At 44.7% G+C, this 19,122-nt stretch overlaps 1 long non-coding RNA gene and 1 other non-coding gene across 2 annotated transcripts in view; both read left to right on the forward strand.

The window, feature by feature from the left end:
• LOC146832822 (uncharacterized) overlaps positions 1 to 19,122 on the forward strand; it is a 244,730-nt gene that overhangs the window by 142,141 nt on the left and 83,467 nt on the right. The gene's annotated exons all lie outside the window — the stretch shown is intronic.
• LOC146832823 (small nucleolar RNA SNORD83) lies at positions 5,295 to 5,370 on the forward strand. The gene has a single exon (XR_014960964.1). It is a non-coding gene; the product is annotated as a small nucleolar RNA SNORD83 (small nucleolar RNA).

Here is a 19,122-nt window from a genome sequence, read left to right on the forward strand (position 1 = left end):
CATGGATACAGAGCGGGCTCTCTAGTTATAACTGCTGTGGTTTCTTGGAAACCTTCCCCTTGTTGCCATGTGCTGGCTGAAGCTCGCCCCACACCACATATTGGCAATTCATCACTTTATTGACTTGTAAAAACAGGAGAGGGGCCTGGGACTTTAAGAGACTATCAGCTGGCTAGATAGCGCAAAATTCCAGATCCATTACTGAGCAGAAACGGACGCTTTACTTGGATAGTTGTGCAAAGTAAAAACCGGTCATCTAATACAATAAGAAAATACCCCATCAATACCAGTTGTAAACCTCTCACCCCCCCACTCTTAAACCTCATTTTATTGCAAATATTTCCCTATTCAGCACCTCATACCGTCAATAACCCATAGTTGTTCATTATCTATTCATCCATCCATACCAAGTCATTTGAGCATCTTTTAACCGTTTACCGCTGTGTGTTTTCAATATAGTAACACAGCAGCAGCTCACTAATATTACAGCAAATAATCTCTGTGACACCCTCCACGTTCTCATATACGAGGTCCCGATTTAATCTAAAACTCATTTATAGATGATGCATGAAACATAAACACAACATTTCTCTGCAGATGTGTGTAATAGACTCCCACACATCACCCATATAAGCCAAAAACTCATAAGGTCCCAAAGGCGAGATCGATTGCATTGTAAATGCTTGGTATTATAACTGTTCAACATGGTGCACAGCAGCCACGCTGCTCTACAACATAGCTTAAAAACACTGGCAAAGCCAATAGCTCCGGCTAAACACTTATAAGGTCTCAAAGGCGAGACCTACTGGGTATCCTCTGTGGTGACTTAAAAATTGTTACAGCTGCAGATTGCTCTGCTCACACTCTGCCATAGCCACCAAGTTTTTCTAAGGCTTTTTACACAAGCACATGTATGTGGCATCGTACAAACTATACATTTTTTCATTTTTCATTCTTAAGTACCAGTCAACCATCTTGGAAATATAAATAAAAGTTTTACTCATATATCTAATCCACACCACAGAATTCCATATCATGCCACAAAATTCAACAGCACACCACATAATTAAACTTCACTACATACCACTCCACGGCACAAAATACCAATCTCACATAATAACACTCCATACTCAATACCACATAATTACTATCCACATAAGTCCACTGCACACCATGCCAGATAATTCCACTATACAAATCCACCCCACACCACACTATTCTACACCTTACAATTCCGCAGCTAACAATTCCAATCCAAACCACATAATTCCACTACACGCCACATACATTCACTCCACTCCATGGGTAAAAGTCATTGTCATTTACAACGCCAATCTGATCTGTCTCATGTGGTGGACTTCAGGTCTTCTAGCACAATTTCTTTCCTGTGCTTTTTCAAGGTTTCCATCCCTCAATCCCACACTCTCTTCCTCTTCTTGGGGTGTCTTCTGAGTACAGAATTCCACAACTAAGAATTCCAATCCAACCCACATAATTCAACTCTACAACACATACATCCACTCCACTCAAAACCAAAACACGTGGGAAAAAGACAATGTCATTTCCACAACTCCAATAGCTCTAACTCTTGCAAATGCGAAACCTATTGGCTTTGCCAATGCTTGCTATTATTGTGTTACAGCCTCATATGTGTCCATAAAATTACCGTTTGCCCTGAATTTTGACCCTTCATCCTAAATTATTACAGTGACTGTTGAGGTGTTGCCTTCCTGTCAGGTGATCCCCCTGCTGACTAATGGTGCCGGTATTCCACATTAAGAGGCTGCATTACTATTAGTGTAGCCTGACAGCCTGCTACTCACGCACTTAGGTCCTTTTCATTATGACTGGGATTGAAGCGACGACCTCATTTGATATCCTTTCAAGTCTGATAGGTTTCCACTGCATCGCTCTGCCATTTTTCGTTTCCTTCGTGGAGCCTGCATCAGCAGCTGCACTTGTTTAGAATTTTACAGTTTGACCACATTTTTTTTAACTTCAAAACAGATGGCTCTCAAAATGCCTCGCATGGATGAAGGTTGTGGCAGGAACCGTTTCATAAAGGAGACTTATCGTGCTGCCCGCAGTAATAAATACAAGGAAATGTGGGATTGATGGAAGCGCGCACCAGAGTCGGGGATCAAAAATACCTTTAATCTTGGGAGACATCCTGCGCTTCAAAAGCGCGCGGCACGTACACATGCACCCTATCTTTCTCTCTCAATCTTCTTTTTCTCCCCCGCCCATCTTTCGCTTGCGCTCTTTCTCGCCTCTGTCTGCCATTGTACGCACCCTTAGTCCGGCTGAGACCGCTTACCACGAGAAGAAGCCGTAAGACTAATTGTGTGCTTCCAACAGCCGTCAAAAAACAGCCTCCATTATAGGGGAATGCCGGCAACTTGTAGTAGTATACCCCAGAGAAGGCTCCAAACCCGGCAGCCACGCGCTGTGTCAGACAACATTCATCCTTTCACAGGAGAGGTCAGAGAAACTTATTTCCAGGGCTTTAAGTGAGCCGGGTCTCACCGGCGCTGAGCACAGCAGCTTTTTTTTAAAGGGGGCCTCGAAACAGGTCTCTATCGGGCTCTGTTTTGTGTCCTGGCACAAGGGTCCGTCTTTTCCGGACTGCTGTCTGTGACAGCAGGCACATCGATGTGTGGGTGCTCACACTGCTCACTTCTCACTAGTAGAGAAGTTACGCCATGACATCATGCCAGATGAGCATTGTAGGGGAAGGGAAATCCTTCAAAGAGAGTAATTTTCTCTCTGGATTTCCCTTCTCTTTTTGAAACTCAGGAGCAGCAACATTGTCTTGGTGTCATGAGGGCTTTAAGTGGAAGCTTTTTCAATATTGTATACAAGCCATAGTTGCTGCCTATTTATCTTATGCAACTAACAACCATTGACAAAGCCAATAGTCCTGACTTGTTGTAGGTATGATGTTCCTTTTTAGGTCTTGCGCCTAGCGTTGCAGTGCGCAGCACTGGTCGCGCAGCAAGACTTCATGTAGGGGCTTCTGAAAGCTGAGCGTGTGGTTTTGTTATCGTTGCAGGTTATTGGGCGTTGCGTGCGTCTTTCTAACAAAGACAGCACGCAGTTGGGCAAATGCGGGCGCATGTCCCGCATTTGCCCCGCCGATGGCCTATTGGTGTCTGTTACCCACACGGCTGACTTCTGTTTTGCATTATCGTGCCCAGACTCGTGCGCCATAATGCAAAACATATCGCCTGCTCCCTGACACAATCGCGCACGCGCTCTCGCGCACCACTCGTGGCAATGCTTGTTGTGTTTTGTCTTTCTGTCATGATGACGTTGGTGCTTTCAGTTTGCTTATGGCAGTGCCGTAAAATAGATATGTGGCTAGTTAGATGCCCTCACCACGAAGCAGCGCCTTTCTAAGGTGTACTTTAAGCGGACATATAGCAGGTGCTAAGATTTCTATGACATTCTGTTGCATTATGTTTGAATAATATCACACGGTGCCTTCCGCTGCTCACGACCTGTTGTTGTTGATGTTACTTCATTGTTCATTCAGCGGCGGCTGATAGCTGCTCGTGGCCTCTGGATGCCGCGTGGAAGGCACCACGAAACAGGTACATCGTGTTCATCTTGTTTATGGCTTGCGTACCACACAGCATTGGGACCAGCACGTCGGAGGCGATCTGTTGAAATTGCGTGCCTGCTAAGGGCAGGACAAGACTCAAACCTTATTTTGGAGGTTGGGGGGCAGAGATAGACTTTTTGCTGAAGCCTTCCTTCTAATCGGTAGATCGTACTCCTTTCCTCCATTTTAAACCCTTGGATCACGTTACCGTACTCCGCTAGCTTGTAGGTGCAGAATGAACGGTGAATAGCTCACTGAGCACTCCAAGGAATAGGGCCTTTGTTCCACCAGCAGAAATGGCGGAAAATACCAACCCGCCTGGCCTTCATTCAGGAAGACGATAAAACATAGCTCAGCAACCTGCAGACTCTAAAAAAAATACCACTGACAAATCCGTCAGCATGTAGATAGACCTAGTGAATCCAGTCCACAAGCCGCACCAAACAGCCACCATTGCCTTATAGCAGCAAGGACTCCCAGAGGATTCTTCCAGGAGACCTCTGAGCTACCTGATTCTCCACACCGAGACGATTGAAAGGAACAACATGACGAACTCTTTGTCCCATCTCGCGTGGCTCTGGCTCATTAGCACGCCTGCTGACAGCAACAGGTTCAACACTACTGTGTGACAGAATCTCACGCAACCCCTCAGACATAGAACATACTCTAAGCATACCTTCCCGCCAAACATCCAGATACCCTGGCGGCAGCGTTGCGCTCCACAAATGTTGGATAACTGTCGCAGCCGCTTGGAATGGGTTGTCATGAAGTATTTCTTTTACATAATAATCCCGCAAGCTGCAAAGTATAATACTTACCGAATTGTGTGCACACACTCAAACGACCTGATTTTTTTTTATGCCTCTCAGTGGTACTCCGGGCATTATCCCTGGAGGATGAAAGGCGGAGTCAACCTGCTGAGATTTGAGTTTGTGACTCTTGAGGATCTTGTCACATGCACTCGCGTCCAACCATAGCGCTACGAGGCAGACGTGGCTAACAACACATGCTGGATACTGGCATTAAAAATGCCCGCAATTCGGTGTGGGTGGGTGGGCCAACATGGAAAGGGCAAGATATGCCCAGGTGCTGCCCTTGTCCCCTTTTTAGGTCTCGGCTGCGAAAGGCTGCGCTTGCGCAGTCTCGCTCCGAGATTTAATGAGTTGGAGTGACTTTGAGAAGAGGGGCTTGCACCCGCCCCTCTTCTCTCCTGTTCTCCATTGGCTGGCCTCTTAAATGCTGGCCAGCCACTGGAGAAGAGGTCCAGTCACTCCGTTGAAGCCCCGTCCTTTTCGGATCGGGGGGCGTGTTTTTTGCGAGAAGTCTCAGGGAGGAGACAACAGCAAAACACGCCCCCAAATCCGAAAATGAGGCTCCCTTTCTCCGAGGCATTTTTGCTGTGCCTCGGAGAAAGGCGGTGGTGTCCCGGCGTTGCTCCCTCACCTGATCTCCTACTGTACGGCAGGAGCTCTGTGCTTGGCCGCTGAGGTGACTTGATGATTTTTCTTTCTTCAGACACTCGAAACCCTGACGGGGGCTTTGTTCCAGCGCCCCCTGGTGGTAGCTGCAGTGAAGAGACAGTTGAGAGTGAGGACGATCTATGAGAGCAGACTGCTCGAATACGACCCTGAGAGGAGACTGGGTGAGTGCACGGGGGGCACTTTGTGTGGTCGGCCTCGGAACCTGCAGAGCCACATGATGTGAGCTAGATTTCATCAGCACGCTGTGCGAGGATGACTTGTATCTATCACCCATGGCTGATGGCACTGCAGCGTGGCGGGACTGTGTGGCGTCTGCGAGCCAATGCATCCTTTAGCACTGCGCATGTTCTGCGTGCAGGTCGATTTGGAACTCCGCTCCCCTCTACCCTCCCCAATTTAATTATAAAACAAGTAAACCACGCAGGGAATAGAATAGGGATGCAGAGCTTCGAATCAATGCTAATCCGTTTCCGGCGGTCCTAGAAGACTACATTTCCCAGAAGCCTCTTCTCCGGGTGCGTGACGTCTATCGTCCGCTCCGGCGCAGAGGTCTCGCGAGAGCGTCGGGTCCGGGCCGCTTGTTGTTGGAGCCAAGATGGTGGCGCCGCAGCCCCCCCAGGCCGAGGCGGCCGAGCCTTGGTACTCCTGGGCCTGGCCGAGCACTTCCGCACCTCCAGCCCGCCGAAGGTGAAGTTGTGCGTGCACTGCCTGCAGGCCGTGCTGGGGAGCAAGCCGGGACCGCGCCAGGAAGCTCGTACACACCTGCAGTTGGGCTCCGTGCTGCACCATCACACCAAGAACAGAGACCTGGCCAGGGGGCACCTGGAGAAGGCGGTAAGAGGAGGGGGAGGGCTGGGAGTGTCGGGAGAGGGCCACATTTCTAGGAGTATCAAATAGAGTGCCAAGAACTTGGAGGATTTGAGGGGGGAGTAATGCATACCCAGGAGGGGAGGTACATAAACAGGAGTACCTGGGAGAGGACCACAGACTGATGAGAGGAAGCAATGCACACCCAGGAGAGGAGGTACATAAACAGGAGTACCAGGGAGAGGGCCACAGACTGGTGAGAGATCAGAGGAAGTAATGCACACCCAGGAGAGGAGATGCATAAACAAACAGGAGTACCAGGGAGAGGGCCACAGACTGGTCAGAGTTGAGGGGGGGGAGTAATGCACACCCAGGTGAGGAGATGCTTAAACAGGAGTACCAGGGAGAGGGCCACTGACTGGTGAGAGTTGAGGGGGGAGTAATGCACACCCAGGAGAGGAGATGTATAAACAGGAGTACCAGGGAGAGGGCCACTGACTGGTGTGAGTGATACATACACTTGAGAGGAGGTACAAAAACAGGAGTAGTACCAGGGAGAGGGCCACAGACTAGTAAGAGATGAGGTGTAGTCTGAGGTGCTGACCCATTACACATACAAGTGAGGGCTTGTCCCGAGGCGCAGCCAGGAGAGGAGGGCATAGGGCATGTCACTCGGGGGGTAAGTAGACGTCATTCACAGTGCTGCACTAAAACAACAACAGGGAGCTGACCTGCCTTGCAACCTGTATGATACGGAGCTTTTGGCACAGTTAACAACAAGGATGGTTTGAGTTTCCATTGAGCCACAAACTCCATTTTACTACTACTCTCTTCTATTAACTAGTATTTGTAGAACATTCAGTGGGACTACACGCCTGTATTTGTCATGCAACCTTTTATTCTGCACAAGCCTTTCCCGGTTCACCAATTGTGTATAACTGTGGTATGGGCATTATTTTGTATTTTGCTGGAATGTGTATAACATTAGAATGTGGAATTGCATTTTTTTTCTTGATGAACGTTTAATTTGCATTTGCAAACACTCGAACGAGTTGTGCGTTTGGTACATATTTTCATGCTGATCATCATATTGTAATCGTCAGTTAGCGTACCCCTGTAAAACACTTCCTATTCTTTTGACACACTGTTATAATTATTATCACAGGTATAGCTAGAAGCGCTCTGGAATTATAAAAAAAATATATATTTCTCTAAGGGATGGAATGCTTCAGAGATCTACTTTTCCCTGAGAAAAAAAGTTCCACTTGTCCCTCTTGGTGCCTTGGAATAACATGACAAGTTATGGCAGTATACTTATTTCATCAGGGCTCATGTTTTATCCGGGATTGGTTCTAGCAAGGCTGGGTTTTTTGCCGCCTTCTGCAAATCTATATACATGTGCTGCAAGTAATTGGTAGTTCCATGTTTATAATGCAGTGTGACCCACGTAATTACTTTTTAAGGGTATTAACCAAATGCTCTCCAATCTCTTTCCAAATTGGAAAAGGTTGTAAATGTACGTCTACAGAGGCAGTAGTTTAGTTGTTTTCATGATGAGGAAAGGGGGTGTAGGGATAATGAATATGCAGTTGATTGACAGATTTTCACATGAGCACGTGTAACTCTGTGTTTTTGCTAATGTGAAAATGGAAATACTAAAGTTACCTAGGAGTAAGGTTTTCCGGCATTATCTGTGAATTTCTGAATGTCATAAACATTTCACAGAATGTTGCTCATAATGCTTTGACGTCAATTCTCCATTACTTGTTTACAATATTTATCTGTGTGTGGGTGCAAATGCAATAGGTCTCGCATTTGAGAGTGATTAAACTATTGACATTGTAAATAACAATGCAGTTTCTTTAAATGTTTTAAAAACAAAAACATAAAAATGTCATGAGCAATGCCAATAGCTCTAACTTTACCAATGCCGAGACCATTGCATTGTAAATGCTTGTTAACACCTGATCTTCGCCGAGCACTTTGCTTTTATTGGGGGGTTCAAACCAGTGGTCGAAGTGGGCGGGATCGGCAGGGCACGGCGTGCCCTTACTTCTTTTATTAAAATGATTCCGTTCCCCTACTTTTTCTTTTCAAAATTGTGTCCCAGGACAGAAGAATTAGCAAAGGTCTTCAGATAAGGCTCGGCTTGCTTTCGTGGACGTTCGGGAACGGGCGGTACGAGCAGAGAAGGAAAAGGACTCTGCCCAGAGAAGACATAGACAATGTCCACTTCTGCTCTGCGCTGGCAGCTGCCCTCCTCCTCCCTTTTTCTTCCTCCTATTCCGTCTATTTCTATCTAGCTCCTCACTTACTAAAAACCGTGACTTGAAGAAACGGTTCACAACCTCTCTTTCCTTCTTTCATGTATTTGCTTCCCTATGAAATGGACCCCAAAAAGCAAAAAACACTCTTGCTAGAAATGCCCTTTTCCTGGCATTTTCTATTCCAAAGTGCAGCCTCGGGACGGAGAGAAATAAAAGGTTTAAAATATGGAAAATAAATACATAACAAACTAAAGCAAGACAGAGTGCTTGCAAAGTGACCAGATTGATTTTATTCACACCTAAACAGATTAGCGCCACTTTACAGAGTTTGCCAGTGAAGCACTACTTTTGTTTTCCTGTCTCACTTTGAACAGCATTGTTTTCCCCGGGTGGGGAAGTGCACCAATCCTGAAGGTACTGAAATACCTGGTTGATGGGTGGATTGGAAAACAAAATGTGTACCACGGCTGTGTGTTGATGGATGTGGTCTTTTTAAACCATACTGCTTACGTTTTGTAAGGATATAAGCAATGGACATTGAAAGGGTCCTTTCTGAGCCCTGTAGTCATGTCCCTAACTTTTCAGGTAAAAGCACTGACTGATTTCTAAATAGTGAGTGAGAAATCGTTAAGGTAACCATGTAGTTTCTGCTTACATTTCACATGCTTTACTTAATCTTGCATTCCCTATGAGTGTTTGCTTTTTCCGGGATGTTGTTACTTTTATTTAGGCAGCATATTACTCTTTTTATTTTTTTAGTTAAAAAAAAGAGCAGCATATTACTCTTGTCTAGTGCATAATTTGAATTAGCCACTTCCAGATGTTTATAGTGGGCACAATTAGGTTGTAGCTGAAGGCAGTGCGAGTTTCTTTTAGTGGGGCAGTACAGTGTTCAGTGGGAGAGAGGATGTGGCACTATGGCCAGAGCTGCCGAATTTGGACCTGGAGAACCGGGTTCAGCCTTCATGACCAGTCCACCAGACCACTCTACTGAGGGAGCATATTCCCATGCTAGACCTTAGAAGGCCCCACTAGACCTTAGAAGCCCTGGTGTCTTAGCACCAGCAGGTGAACCCTAGCAGTGGCAGGTGTGGTTTAACCTTGAAGGACTGTCCATCACAATCAATACTGACGTTCATCTCCAGTCTTGCGGGCAGGCCTACGAAGCAGAACACTCTAGAGCAACAGTGATCCAGTCACTGTGACTCCGACACTGAGGTCACAGGAACCTTGAGCAGATTAGAGTGGTGCAAACGGTGTGAATGCACCGGCCACCTATTTCGGGTGGGGGCCTAGTGTTTGCAAATATGCATCCATACTGGCACTGGAGAGCAGGCGAATGGCCAGCAAGGGGGTCAGCAGCAGGCAGTCACGGCACTCGCAGTCCAGGCAAGGCCTGATGACCACCCACTCAGATATCTGTAGCAAGGGAAGCCTGGAGGTCATAAACGCTAAACACCTGAAACAAGCATTTACAATGCAATAGGTCTCGCATTTGCGAGAGTTTATGCTATTGGCATTGTAAATGACAATGCCTTTTATTTATTTGTTTGAAAAATCAACACATTAATAAAAGGCATTGTAATCTACAATACCAATAGCTCAAACTCAAGTAAATGCGAGACCTATTGCATTGCAAATGCTTTTTTTATCCTATATCTGGATTCAATAACGGAAACAGCAAAATAGAAGTCGAGCGGCACACTATGCTAAGGACAGATTTTTGGCTGACGTGTTTTTAAGACACACCCTTAATTGCATTGGTCACGCCCCTTTGAGAGACCCCCCAGTTTTTTCATCCCACTTAAAGCCCTGCCTATTTCAATGGAGCCAGTGAGCTCTCGACCAGAGTATTTTTTGTGGCTGGCCGCCGGAGCATTTCAAACACGAGCTTCTGCTCATAGAGCAGTATTGTGCTTATGGGCACTGTGTATGCTGCTGAAAACAGTTTACAGATGTCAGGGGCATAGCCTCATGTGCATGGAGGCATTGCACTATGCAAATGAGGAAACTCCTTTGCTTTTGTACCTTTGCATCTGTGCCATATTTTAGAGTTACACTAAGACAATTAATCACATCTATTTTAAACACTTCTACAATTTGAGAGGTATGAAAAGTAAGATATGTGCCAATAATCACAAAAGTTTGGTCAAGTGCTGATGTATTTGTAAAAAAATAAAATTTCTCTTACCTGATTGCCACCTCTCTCCACCATCTCTCCCATGTCTTGTCTCCTCCACTCGTCTTCCAGGAATCACCCAGACTCCACTGAACAATCACAAAGCAACGCTGCAATGCAGCATTGTGATTGGTCTGATCGCCGTGGTTCGGCACTCAGATGAGGAATGGGAGCCTGGGTATGTTTTCCACCCAGGCTAGAACACAGCCTGGGTGGAGAACATGCAAAGTGCGCATGAAATTTTGTCTGGCCTGAGAGGGCCAGCCAAAGCGTCTTGTAATATCTCGTATATGTATTTATGCATCTCCCCTGTGCTTTGGTCCTAGCTGCTCAGCCAGTGTGAATGTTCTGCGTTGGTGTGCTGATGATGAATGGAATGTTTGGGTCAGCGCTTAATTTGTGAAAGAAAAAGTGCCGGTGCCCGAAGCTTTGCTCAGATGCCTGCAGCCAATTCAAATAAACTGTCAGCACGCCAAATGCCAAGGCTGACAGTGTTAAACCCAAGTAGTATCTCTTTAATCAATTACGTGAAAATCCATTACCCTTTATCCAACTCTTACAGGTTCCAAAATCTCCCTTTGTGGCAGTTTTCCCTTCTTTGCTTTCCTCCGTGTTGAAGAGAAGCACTAGAAGCAAAGATGTCTCTCTAAAAGTGGATGTGAATCTGCTGAGAGACGACCAGAGAAAGGTATCTGACTGGGTCAAAGACAATGAGAATTTACTAACTACACCACAAATGTACTAGGGAAAGAAGTGTCGGACTTGACTGACATCCATACGATATCTGGAGTATTGGGGTGGAGCATTGCAAGGCAGATTGAGAAGTGATAGCGTGCAAGTGGTGGGTCTTGCTGAAAACATTACTATTGCAAACATGGTTAGATACATAGAAATGCGATGACTGTATCAAACCGCAAGGCTTCATGAACTATTATACAGTCAAAGACTCGTACAAAGACCTATCACGGTACACGCATGCAAACACCGGCAGTGGGAGACTCCAAGCCCCAGGAAGCCTTGCTCTGTGTCACCAGGTGGAGGGCCTGCCCGACGTGCTAAAAAGCGCCAATTTCATACCGTGGCAAGGGACGCGCCCGGGCCCGAGGGCGGGCCCTTCCTTGCCCGTCATCGCCAGGAAGAGGCAGGGCAGGGCCTCCCCCTTTGATTCGTGGATTACCTAACTGTGAGTTCCAAATATTTTGACTTTGATCCCATCTCGGACTTTGCTTCTAGTTTTGGACACTGTTCTCAACCACCTAGCTGCCACACTAGTTGAGCCGCTGGCCCTGGCCCGTTTGCTGCTTTGGGTCTTTTATATTTGGCTGTTGAATGCCTGCCTGTTTGCTTACTGACCCACGCCCTGCTTATCACAGTCACAATATTGAACTGTTACTTTATTGTACGGGTACAGTGACTTGTGGACAGTTCAGTAGCTCCTGTTGGTTATTCTAGCTGTGATCTTTGAGCTCCTTAGGTTGCATGCTGAGTTCATTAGCTTTATTTCCAGGCAAAAAAGGGTCCGGGGGAGTAACTCTGGCTACACTCTAGATTTGCAACATATTAAGCCCCAACAATCTCCAAATGGGGATGGAGGGGCACAACCAAAACCAAAAACTAACAAAATGAATAAAGCACGTACATCGACAGGAGGCAATTGCGTACTTGATCGCATAGACAATCTTCTTGTCTAATGCAAAGACATTTTAACTCCACCAGCTGACTTACCATTGACCCCTCCCCCCCTTTGCTTATTAAATCACTTTAATAGTACAAAGTCCTGCCAGTCTAAGCACATTCCTTCTATGTTTGAAAGCCTAAAATGCGCAGTACAAAAACCTGCTCTCCTGAACATTCACTAGTGTCCCATATATCTAACGTTGTTGCAGAAGAGGTAGAGGAGGTTATAAGTTCTGAACTCTCTGCTAGGGATCTAGATAGCTCTTCAGCCGTTGCTAGTTGGGATACCGACCTTACCCTCTCTAATAGGTTCCTCCTGCTCCAACTAATGCATGACCCCCCGCTGGCAGTGGGGATGGGGCTAGGGGATTCCCACAGCCCTGATGATGAGAGACAGGAATTGAGAGCCGACCTAGGGCCTCGAGATACTTCAGCACGGTCTATACGTGAGATTGCCACTACCCACCATGTCTTGGAGGGTCAAAAATCCCCTTAAGACTATAGCTGATCTGAGGTCAGAGGTAGACTCTCTGAAAAAGGCGATTCAAGAGTTAACAGAACAAATACAATTGCTAGTAAAGAAAGATGATACCGAAGCCCAACCACCCAAGCAGCCTCCCGTAAAATCTCTGACCCGTACTATTTACTCTTGATAGCCCAATTACGCAATTGTTAAGTTCTGCTGCAAATTCCACCTGCAAGAATCCCTCTGACCCAATGCCTAGGAACACTTCACCCTATGCTAATATTGTTCGCAGTCACACACCAGTCCAGTTGCCAACCAGAGGTGCCCCAATCCCTTCCCTCATTGACGCCCGTGTTAGTCGAGATATACCCGGTAGGCAAGTCTCACCACAAGGGCCCCAATATGGAGAGTGGCAGTCAGGTCAACGGAGGTAAGGGAGATAGCACCCAAGGCATTCAAGATAAGAGAGATGAGAATGACAGTGGGCGTGGGGGGCACACGCCAGATACCCCAGATACCCCAGACATACCAGATCTACCAGATAAGAACACAGCTATCACTGGTGTTAGAGACCAAGTAGATCCAATAGCCAGCTCTTTAGAGGCGATGATGGAAAATTTAACTACAGATATCAGGAATGGTTTTTCAGTATCAGAGGCAAATCAGCGGGAAATCCGGGAGTTCTGTGAGATTTTGGAAAAATAAATTGGATTCACTATCCGACCGGACAGAAATCCTCGAAAGCACAGTGGAGGAACTAAAAACGGATCTTGCCAGCAGTATAGCGGAAATCCAGGCACTGTGTAAGGATGAACAGGGCTTGCAGGAAAAAGTTGAACAACTTGAAAAAAACTCCAGAAAAAATAATCTGAGATTATTAAATGTTCCCGAAGGTAAAGAAAGAGAGGATCTAAAATTGTTTGTAGTAGCCCTCATAAAATCTGCAGTTCAGATAGAGGAAAGTGAAGAAGACATTGCCAAAGACATACAAAGAATACACAGGGACCCCTTCAGAAAAAATCCGGGAAGAACAAAACCGAGAAAAATCCTTATACATTTCCAGACATATGCAATTACAGAGAAAATCCTGATGTCCGCACTAAAACTTAAGACCTTAAAAGGCCCTGATTTCTCCTTTAAAATAAGGTCAGACCTATCAAGAGTTACTTTAGACAGACAATGGGAACTAGGCAAGCGCATGGATGATTTTAAGAAAGCTGGGGCCAATGTGCAACTTAAATTCCATGCATCACTACGTATTATGTACAACAATAAAATGCACATGGTCAGAAACATAAAGGGTGATGGGGGAAGTTAAGGAAGTAATTTTTTCTAAGGAAATAGGTCGATATCTATTTGACTTTTTATAGAGTTAATAGGACTACTAGAAATGGGAATGAGAGCAATCAGAGTAAAGACTAACTTGGACTAGCATCATGTCCAAGGAGAAGAAGCAGGGGCGGGTTCTCCAGGGTAAGGTGGGTGGGGGGTGTGGTGGAGGGGCACAGGGTGGGGAGCATTTGGGGAAAAAATCAAAACAAATCCTCAAGATTCTCAGTTTAATTTAAAATAAAAAAGACATGTCCATACAGATCTTAACCTGGAATGTTAATGGTTTACGAGTGAAGGGTTGAAGGGATAAATTACTCCAGTACTTGAGAGAATCCCCGGCACATATTTTAGTTTTGCAGGAGACACATCTGCTGAAAAAGGAATGCGTTGACCTCTTTGAAAAACAAAGATGGGTAGAACAAGTCTTTTGTACAAATCAGAGTTGTAATATTAGAGGGGTTGCAATAATAGTGAAGAAACAAGCAAATATATGGGTGACAGAAACAAAAGTAGATAAATGGGGAAGATGGATTATAGATAAAGCCAAAGTAAATGATAGGCCATTGACACTTGTAGGTTGCTACGGTCCAAACCATGGTGATTGCGAGCCTTTAACAAATCTTTTTGCTAACCTCTTGGATTTCCCTGACCCTATAATCATTGGAGGGGACTTCAATGTCATATTAAATCCTAATCTAGATAAATCAAGTAAAACTAGAACAACTCCAACACCCAACTCACGTACTTTATTAAAAGCTATGATGGCCCAGCATACACTGTGCGACCTCTGGAGAGAAAGAGCAGGAACCTCACAGGGCACATCTTTTCATAATAAGAAATATGGGAGTAGGTCCAGAATTGACTACTTTCTGGTAGATTGGAGTTTCAGAGAAAATATTTCGGAAATAGAATATAAGGCGGCCCACTTATCAGATCATTCGGCAGTTATGTTAACATTGGAAAACAGTAATAGGGTGTAGAGAATAGGTGGACGCTGGACCGCACCATATTGACAGATAGTGAAGCAATGGAAAACCTTAAAGAAGAGGTTAGAGAATTTATCGTGGTCAATAGAGACACAGCCTCAAATGGAACAGTGTGGGACACCCTAAAGGCCTTCATCAGAGGCAATATTACAGGCCTAACCTGTTATAGAAATAAAGTATATAAAAAAGAAATATCACAACTAGAGGATGAGTTAAGAGAATAGATATGGAAATTAAAAGTAGAGATTCGGAGGAGAAGTAGAGAAAGAACAGTTACTAACGAAGAATCAATTATCTGAAACCCTCCAAGTACAGATTAGAAAAAGGTGGGATGCTAGTAAACTAGCACATTTGAATATGGGGAGGGGGCAGGAAAACTCCTAGTCTGGAAACTTAAGGCAGAATGAAATAAAAATAGAATTAAAGAAATCAGGGAAGATCAATCTGGAAATCTATTGAGTAGTGAAGCTGGGATTAATGATGCCTTTAAGGAGTTTTTTGTGATCTTTACAAAGAGGGAAAAGATGAAATGGTAAACAAAGAGATAGAGGGCTGGCTTTCGGAATCCACTAAACCTATAGATGTTAACCAACAAAAGAGTCTTAATCAAGAAATCACTCAGGAGGAAGTTGTTAAGGCCACCCAATTCTAGTAAAGGGGGTAAAGCAGCTGGATCAGATGGTATACCAACGGAGCTATATAAAATTTTAGTAGAGGTGGTGTCCCCTCTGTTGACATTGGTGATGAATGAGGTACTGGGTCAGGGAATACATTACCAAAGTCATGGAATGAGGCCACAGTCTCCCTTATTTTGAAACCGGGAAAATATCCAACAATATGTGAGTCGTACAGACCAATTTCCCTTTTATACTCAGATTACAAAATCTTTACAAAAATTTTAGCCAATAGACTAGCAAAAATTGCAAGCGTTATAATTCATGAAGATCAGAGAGGCTTTGTGAAAGAAAGATCTCTAAATGAACTCACGTTTGAGCTCATTGGGGCTTATGATTTCGCTACAACATTCAACACCCCTTTAGCTATAAAAACACTAGATGCCTCAAAACCATTTGATAAGGTGAGATGGTCCTTTTTACAGTGTTAGACAGATGCAACTTGGGAGACAATTTGTGTAGAGCGATAAGGTTAATAGATGAAGAACCGGTAGCAAGGGTCCTGGTGAATGGAAGATTATCTTCACCATTTAAAATTTACAGGGGTAAAAGTCAGGGCTGTCCCCTCTCCCCCCTTTTGTTTAACTTTTATATGGAGCCTTTTGCTTTTAAAATCATGCATACAACTGACATTCCACCTTTTCATCAGGGAGACTGGGTTAGGAAAGTCGCGCTATATGCGGACGATCTTATGGTTTACTCATCTGATTTGGACATTGCTTTACCAACAATTTTAAGTATAGCAACAGAATTTGGAGAAGTGTCGGGGTACTCAGTGAATGAAAATAAGACAGAAGTGATGTTATGGAATCATGCAGGAAGTAATCCCTTAATAAAAAAGGAGATACGATATCTAGGCATCAGGATATTTTAGGACATTAGTGTAATTGCAGAGAATACTTTAAGGAGGGTGTTTAAAGAAGTTGTTAAACTAATGAAGAGTTGGGTACATCTCCCATTAACCATCTTGGGTAGAGTTAGTTTGGTTAAGATGACTATCCTACCAAAAATCACTTTCATATTTGATTCCATACCTCTTCATTTCGATAAAATGATTATACAAAAATTCAACAGGCTAAAAATTAATTTATCTGGGGTAACAAAGGGGTTAGAATCTCATGGCAAAAAACTGTGGAGGAGGAGGGAGCAGGGAGGCATAACCCTGCCATCCAATACTATGCATGGGCTTTTCAATAAAAAAAAACCAGAATGCTTACAAGGACACCGGATGGATCTATGATAGGTCTAATGTATACAGCAATGTTAAAGGAGTGCCAAATAGACTCAAACGGTTTTCTCTTCAAATTTGGGGACCCCAAATTTTTTAAGAAGATCAAACTGAAGGTGCTACAGTCAATGGCAAGAATGTGGTACCAAATAAGACGCCTCTTGAAATTGGATTATTATTCCTACTTTGCTCCAATCTGGGAGTCACCAGGAACCCCAGAGTGTCTCAAGGACAAGTTGGCAATACCAATCAAAGTCGCTGACATTAACATTTGGGGAGACTTGACAAGAGAAGGTAAACTATTACCTTGGCACAATTTAAATGAGCTGATGGCAGGTACTCTCTCTAAGTTCAAATATTTACAACTAAAAAGTTGGGAGCAAAGTACAAAACCGACACTGGGTACGGGCAATATTCTAGAAGATCAACTGGTAACTAAACCACCAGGAAATAAGGAAGTAGCACTATGGTACCGGCACCTACAGGACAGCATGGATGGAGAGTTCACTTTGGCCGAGGAACTGTGGGGGAATTACTTGCAGAGAGAGAAGCTGCAGAATATTTGGCAAGTATCTATGCGTACACTTTACCACATAGTCAAACCTGCTTTTTTAAGAAGGAACCACCTTTTTTCACTCCATAGGGCGTATATATCACCCGAGAAGTTATCTAAGATGGGGAAAGGAAGCCGAACCAGCTGCCCTAATTGCGGGCTTGAAAAAGCTACGGACGTGCATATGTTCTATCAATGTCCCGCAATCAGCGATTTCTGGAATAGAGTGGAAACGACAATGTCAGGTATTTTGGGTCAGCATATAAAGGTAAGCCTTCCCCTGGTTATCTTTGGCGTTGCTGATGAATATATGAGCAGTGTTAGAGATATGTTGTTTTATGCAATGTTGCTAGCCAGAAAAGAGATATGTCAAAAATGGGTGAGCAATATACCACCACAGTATACAGAATGGTTGGACTCCCTCATATATATGTCTAGGATGGACCTATCCGGAAAAAAGTCAAAGAAGAAAGCTTTCTGGAACTTGTCACAGCTATGGTTGGAGAGCACAGAAGCGTTGCTATAAAGTCTCTTTATTTTAAAATGTTTAAACAGGATCTTAAAAAATGTCCAATGATTACACCGACAAATAAACTCTTCGACTGCTATAGGGTCTGGTCACAATTTGAAAATCACAAGCAGCTCCGGTGTCTACACCGTGTGAGAGAGAAAGCCGTAGAAAGGCGGGTGCCTATTGCAGTATGCCCATTAATGGTCAGTATCCCTCCCGAAAAGAAGGGCAGAAATAATGGACACTTTGCTTTGTTTTTTCTTTCTTTTCTGAGGTGAATGAGGACAAACCCCCCCCCAAAAAAAATAATAATAATTAGGGAGGACATCTATGGGGCCAAAAGGATTAATGGATCCAATTCTTTGACAGACTGTATAGAGCTGTTCTTTGGCGATGCGAACCTTGCCTATGATTTATTTGCATTGGAAGCTAGGTTCAATTTTTCTACGTATATGGGGATACAGATGAAATTTCACCCACCCACGCGCCCTCTGTTGCCAACCACCTATAGCCTGATACACCAACAGAGCCCTGGCTCGATTCTTGATGCAAATGATTGACTCACACATCAAACCTCGCCATCAGCCTCTACATTACATCCTTCCACTTTAATCTCCTACTTTCCTGAAATAATTTGCCCAGATGTTGCAACCTTACCATTAGCCGCTGTCATGCACACTACAACCGGCGATGGGTGCCTGTCTGCATGCAGTGGCCGCAACGAGGGGGGCAGTCCCATGGGACTTCAGTCTGGATCTCAGGGAAGAGATATGGGAGAGGGTGAAAATCCTGTAGCTTTAGGCAATAGAGATTACATGAACAAACTCTCCTAACTGTCATGAAACGTTGCTGGGGTGAGAACAAAACTTGCACTTGCTCATTGGACCCAATACATAGAAAAGGAAGACATCTGTATCCTACAAGAAACATGGTCCCCTACGCCCATCTTTATCCCCGGGTACATCACATTCCATCGCTCTGAGACTGCTAATAAATCTGGGCTCCCAAGTGGGGGTTTACTAATCCTAATCAAAATTGATCTCCACTGCTCTAAGAACTGAAGACCAACAGCCTAGATATACTAGCAGTCCAGATAAGGACAGGAGATGGGTTGGGAGTGGATCTTTTTAATGTGTACGCCAGAGGGATGAAAGTGGGAAGCACATCATCTACCCTTCAGGAGCTGGGGAACCTTTTAGATGCGTGAGACACCCTATCACCATTAACAGTTCCACGTGACTTTAATGTCACTTTCGAACCCCTAGAGCAGGAGGACCTATGTGGAAGTAAGGAGGTGGATAAGATATGGCTCATTCCCCCCCTTGGACCTTACTCCTATTAAATTACTGCACTTCAG

Source organism: Triturus cristatus, chromosome 4_2, assembly GCF_964204655.1.
Source record: "Triturus cristatus chromosome 4_2, aTriCri1.1, whole genome shotgun sequence".
NCBI classification, from domain to species: domain Eukaryota; kingdom Metazoa; phylum Chordata; class Amphibia; order Caudata; family Salamandridae; genus Triturus; species Triturus cristatus.